At 32.1% G+C, this 6,393-nt stretch overlaps 1 pseudogene; it reads left to right on the forward strand.

The window, feature by feature from the left end:
* The first annotated feature begins 4,837 nt into the window (after nt 1–4,837).
* The window catches only part of LOC112035184 (uncharacterized), an 8,136-nt pseudogene continuing 6,580 nt past the window's right edge, over nt 4,838–6,393 (forward strand).

Here is a 6,393-nt window from a genome sequence, read left to right on the forward strand (position 1 = left end):
CAAGCTTAGTAGTTAGTACTAGTATATTTAATTATGAGATTTGTGTCTTTTAAAATTTTAATTTTTAGTATTGGATTTGTTAAGAATTCAAATGAAGAACTTAAAGTTGGGCCAGTCTTGGAGTGATTTCATTTAAAACGAGCTGGTTCTTGGATTTGGGCCATCTAAAAATTACTCACGCTAGAATAGAAATGGGCTTTAGAAATAGATGGGGCTAGGACCAAAAAGAGAATAGAAGAATGGGTCTTGTTTCAGCCCCCATGTAAACTTCGTTTTTTTTGAAAATAAAATCATGTTCTATAATAAACGAAAGAGAAAGAAACAAAACAATAAACCTAAAATTAAATAGGATAGTAAATTTATTGTGCCAACGAGCTTGTAGCTTAACAAGATAATTAATAGCTATGTCATCAATAGCTATGTCATCAATAAATTTTTAAATTGAAAATTTTTATAATTTAAAATTATGTATAAAATATAAGATTATAGATTATGCAGTAAATAATATCTGATTGACATAAAAATTGACATGTGCATTAAGAACGTAAAAAACATGTAATTCAACGGTTAGATTTTCAAAATATACAGTAATATTTATTTTATTAAGTGAGTTTGTAGTCTAAGTCTACAACTAATTTTGTAACTAAATTTTATCCTAATTAATATACCTATATTGCTTGTTAAGAGTGTTGTAATTCAATGGATATTATCTAGTTCTCTCATAATAGACAATTTGGAATCTTGGATACAAATTCTCCACGTCTTACTTATTGCAACTTGCAAATAAAAAAAGAAAAAAGAAAAAAAAGCTGTGATTCCCTTCCCAGTTCCCACGCTCATTCTGATAATTCCAGTTTAATAAATCTCACTCAATCACTGTCAAAGAATGAAAATAGCATGTGCTGATTCACTGTTCATGTACTGATCGAGATTGATGTGCATGTGATTCGAGCTGCGAGGTACAAGGTCAAATGTCTGTCTTCCATGGAGGAATATTTAAAATTAAAACACTGGTATTCAAGGCCAAGGGAATAAAATTTTCGATCTAGATTTTGGAAATGCATGAAAATAATAAAATCAACTTCCATCAAACAGTACAAGGTCAAATGTCTGTCTTCCATGGAGGAATATTTAAAATTAAAACACTGGTATTCAAGGCCAAGGGAATAAAATTTTCGATCTAGATTTTGGAAATGCATGAAAATAATAAAATCAACTTCCATCAAACATGCATGATGACTTTATCTCTTTATTGCTGCGCACGGTTGAATGGTCTTGATTTCCCTTACATCTCTCGCCCAAGCAGCTAGCTCCATAGCTCAATGGCAAACACGAGCAAAGATCACCAAACTCTACTATTTTCACAAATGACAATGTGAGATTTTTGACCTACATGCTTAAGTTGATTTTTTTTCTCAAATTTTTTTGTTTGTTTGTGCCTAATGGGTAATTAGATAGAAAAATCCCTTAAAATTACTCTAAGATATGAATTAAGTGACTTGTGTTAGAGCATCCATAACAGTGAAGCCAAATTTTTAGCTTTTTAGTACTACAAAAAGTCATTTTATCTATTTTAACTTCTCACATCCAATAGCAGTGATTTTATTTTGGCTTTTAATACAATAAAATAATATAAATATTACAATAAAATAATATTTCATTCAACCACCAAAATACAACTACAACCAAAAGTAGTGTGAACGCATGGTGGACATTGGGAGAGACACAGAGAGGTAGTGAGGAGAGAGACAAAAGAAGTGTGAACTCAATTTTTTTTTTTTTATTTTACAGTGCACAGCCAAAAGTAGCTGTGCACTGTAGCGGTGGAGCCAAAAAATATAGCTTTGGCTCCACTATTGCAAGGTACATTTTGATATTTAGTGGTGCTAAAAATAACTATATAGCTATTTATCACCATTATTGCTAGTGCTCTTAGAAGTATGTAGTTAAATTGTTAAATTTACCATATTCTAATAGTTTAAGCTTAGGTTACACTTTTGAGACAATCGGTAATTTAACATAGTATCAGAGTATGAGATCTTGAGTTCAATCCTTATCTCCTCTGCCCTACTTTCCATTTAAATTCTCACGTGTTGGGTCTTACCTATTAAAAAGTAGTTTCGGTCTACACGTGAGGGGGAGAGTTAGAAATATGTAGTTAAATAATTAAATTTACCATGTTCTAGTAGCCTAAACTTAACTTAACCTTTTAGAACAATCAGTAATTTAACAACTTGAACTCAATATATCATAGATCAAAACATGAAATTTCATAGAAAAATCTTTTAAAATAACTCCGAGATATAGAGTAAACGACTTGAACTCAACATCTCATAAATTACGTAATGTCTAAAAATTACTATAGAGTATAGACCAATCCAGTGGAGTATTTCAAGATACTGAATTGTTTTTCCTCATACATTATGTGTGCATTTGACATGGGTGAAATTTGTTAGCTTATTTTATTATTCAGCTTATTTTTGCTAATCCATTTGTATTATTTTAGCGAATTTTTACCTTTATCTTTTGATCAATCATAATCACTTTGATTAAGCTATCACAGATTGTGGATATATTTCTCTCTCACACTCATCCATGTACTAAAAAGGTCCAATAAGAAATCTTTTCATATAATTCCTTTTTTTTTTCTTTTTTTTGCCTTAATCATATAATTCCCCTTAGAAGTGCTTTGATCTTTCCAATAATCCTAGGCTCTGTAAGAAAGTACCCCAATCAAGTCTAGAAGAAAAGATAATTTATTTTTGTTTGTTAATTTATTTAAATATTTTCATTTGGCTATGCGCACGCAACAGTGTTTTTTTGAAACTTGGAAAAAATAGCCTTAATTTCTTTTTTACACCACAAATGAGAATTTTAGATGACAATCAACATGAAAGATTGATTACCTAGTTCATGGCCCCAAAAAAACAAAAAAAGAACTGATTGCCTTATTTATGTACCACTTTTATTAGCGAAGTTCCATGCATTGTCTGAAATCATGGTCAGCTCACTAGTACTATAGACGTTATGGGTAATTTAATAGTGCTTTTTGTTTACCCAGCGTTCATTCTTACCAATTATGTTGTATCATGTGTCATGTGTCATGTGTCAGTATGTTGGCTTAATACAATATGAGGCTCAAGATGTAAAATTATTAATTTATTTCTTTTTGTTTTGTTATAATTCATTACCAATTGATAATATTGTTATTTCAATTGATTTCAAGTAACATATTATCAATTTTTATTTTATTTTAAAAAATTCATTTTACAAAAACATCTATAACAAGTATTGCAAATAAAATTTTGTAAGTGATATATACATTTAGAAGTGAATATAGTCATTTTTATACAATCAAGAATTGTTATATTATATATTTGAATATAATTACTGTAGGGACAGTTTTAGTAGCCCAAGCCTAAAGGATATGGGTTAAAGACCCAACGAACCCAGAATAATGAATTTGTAGAGAGTGAATCGAAGGTTTAGGCGCTTGCCGGCGTGCATGAGGCATGAACTACTTTCCTTTTTATTGAAAAATACTAAGAACAATTTACAATTAAGGGATGCTCCTCGGCTCATGGCCGAGGAGTTTTTTTTTTTTTTTTTTTACTTCTTCCTCCCTTTCTTACTTTAATCGCTCCTCTTATATAGTCTTCATCGTCCTATCTTGTTCTTCCATCTGTTGATCATCCATCTGCCTTCCTTCTGACCGTCCGTCCCATCAGAGGCCTTATCAGCACTCAAGTGGTTTACCCTGATCAACGTCGCCCTGCTAAGGGGTTACATCCCCATTAATGCGGCCAGAGGGGTTAGGTGAATGCATTAAGTGTGGAGGTGACAGCTTGCTCTGGGCTTGTCCCCACCCAAAATTATCCTTAGTATGGCGTGGATCCAAAAAACAGTCTCTCCCTACATTAGCCTCGGATGGTCATCCTTCCTCGGCGTGGGCCTTGGGCCTACTATAAGATGGGCTGAGGCTATCAGGCCCACGGGCCCCACAATTACAATTATTTTATTTGTTAAGATTTTGTTGTATTATTTCATTATATTCTAAATTACAATTATTTTATTTGTTAAGATTTTGTTGTATTATTTCATTATATTCTAAATTACAATTATTTTATTTGTTAAGTTTTTGTTGTATTAGTTCATTATATTCTGACTCTTTTTAATTTATTTATTTATTTATGATTTTTTATGGTCTTAGTAATAAATATATCAAGAGATCCTATTTAATATTCAATTAACTTTTATATGATTTTTTTATCAAAATTTTCTCAAATCCAAATTGGTATTTTTTTAGTGCACATTCAAAATTAAAAAATCAATACAAGAAAAATGTTTATTCCAGGAAAAAAAAAAAAAAGTTGTAATAACATTAGGGTCAATGCAATTGTTGTAATAGGCTTTTGTAACAAAAACATTTTTTTTGCAATAAACTCCAAATATTTTAATAACGACTTTGTTGCAATAATATATGTGCACGCCAAAAATGAGGTTGATGGGCTGGCCCTTGCTTGGGCTCACAGTTTATTTGTAGTGTAGGCTTTAGATTTCCTACTTTGGGTAGTCTGTAACATAGAGACCCAACAAAGCAACCTCTCCTTATGAATTCTGCTACTCTCACTATTACCATTCTTTTGTTATTCTCTTGCTTCCTCTATTCTTAGTTTCCTCTCGAATCATTCAACAACCCCTTTTTTTCCCTTAACTTCTCAAATTTATAGGCCAAAATCAGTGGAGGGGTTATGATTACTCTTCCGGTGAGTGGAAAAGGAGGTCCAATGTTATTATCCTTAAGTGGATGTTTAGTTGGGAGTGGAGGGTGGTAAGAATGGCATTGAGACTGGTTCCTACGTTAGAGGATCTGTCCGGCAGCGATACTTCCCATGGCAATACCAAGCACCTAGGGACTCACCTCCTCGGGGAACTACCAACTCCTACCAGGTCGGAGTTGGCTGGCAAGGTCTCACCTTTGCCGCTTATGTCCTAACGGCTTTGTCATGGTTTTTGGGCTTTGGATAGGCGTCAAGGCTTGCCTGGGCCAAGTTCGTAGGCCCATAGAACACACAATCTCACACAATGCCCTAAGGCCCAAGGCCCAACAAGCTCAAAGCCTTGTACCTATGGCACCAGCGTGATGGATTTTATGAACAATGGGCCTGATGGGGAGTTGTGCCCCGAACAATATATATTGTTGTAGTAAAAAATTTATTGTTTCGAATATCTTATCTATACTACTAATAAGAGGATTCCCTATTTAGGTTTCATCATTTTGCATAATAAAATACTTTACACAAATTCTTAAATTCTCTAAAATGCCCCTATCTTCTAGTTAGATAATTTTAAATTTAAAAACACATATAGGTTAAAATAGTAATTTATTATTTTTTAAAAATTTCCTAACTTTTAAACTTTCAAACTTTTCTCGACTCTCACGTAGCAAAAAATCATAAAAAAATCCTAAAAATTAGGACACTGTCTTTATTTCACTTTTATACATTATTTCACTAAACCCAAAAATAAAATTTTTAAAAAAAAAAGTCTCATTGCATGCGTGAAGAACGTGTGATAAGGCCAGTAATAATAATAAGATATTACTTCATGAATCTTGTTGCAATAAATTGAAAACAATTGACAAAAACAATTCATATCAAATTATTGCAACTATATCTTCATTGTCTATATTACTATTTAAGGGGCTGCACCTGTTTGGACTGGATTTTCTTTTTGTTATAAAATACCCCTACAACCTATGTTTACATAGGGGCAAAACTTGGTAAAAATACTTCTTTAACTTCCACGTAAAACACTATCTACAAAATAAGAACACACTCCTAGTACACTCACGTTAGTTTTCAAACTCAAATTGCTTGTTCTTCAGTTCTCCAATTCTCTTAATTCTATCTTTTCAAACTCCTTTCACCCTTCCTTTGCTTCAGATTTCACTACAAACAACACTTCTTTGCTTCAGATTTCACTACAAACAACAACAACAATAGATAGATTTGAGGTAACCTCTTTCTTAGATCAAATTTCACTCCTCACTCTCCCTCTGATCTCTATTTGGCCATGTTTTGCCTATTGTTATTTCGAAACTTTCTGGATATTTTCTAATCTGTTGTGTAGGCAAAGGAGATCAGCGTGAGAAGTAGAGAGAGTAAACTGATTTTGGGTGCAAAGTATTTTCTCAAAAGACACATTCCAGGTTAGTTTTTGACTTTAATGCTAGCATTTATCACCTTGGCTTAAATTGTTATGGTTTGGAAGTCTAATTTTTAACACATAATCTGATATTTGCATCAACGTTGTTCTTTTTTTTTTTTTTTTTTTTTTTTTTTTTTGAGGGTTGTGAGTCCTTTTAAAAAAAAAAAAAAATTTTTAAGTATT

This window comes from Quercus suber, unplaced genomic scaffold, assembly GCF_002906115.3.
Source record: "Quercus suber isolate HL8 unplaced genomic scaffold, Cork oak 2.0 scaffold_430, whole genome shotgun sequence".
Taxonomy (NCBI): domain Eukaryota; kingdom Viridiplantae; phylum Streptophyta; class Magnoliopsida; order Fagales; family Fagaceae; genus Quercus; species Quercus suber.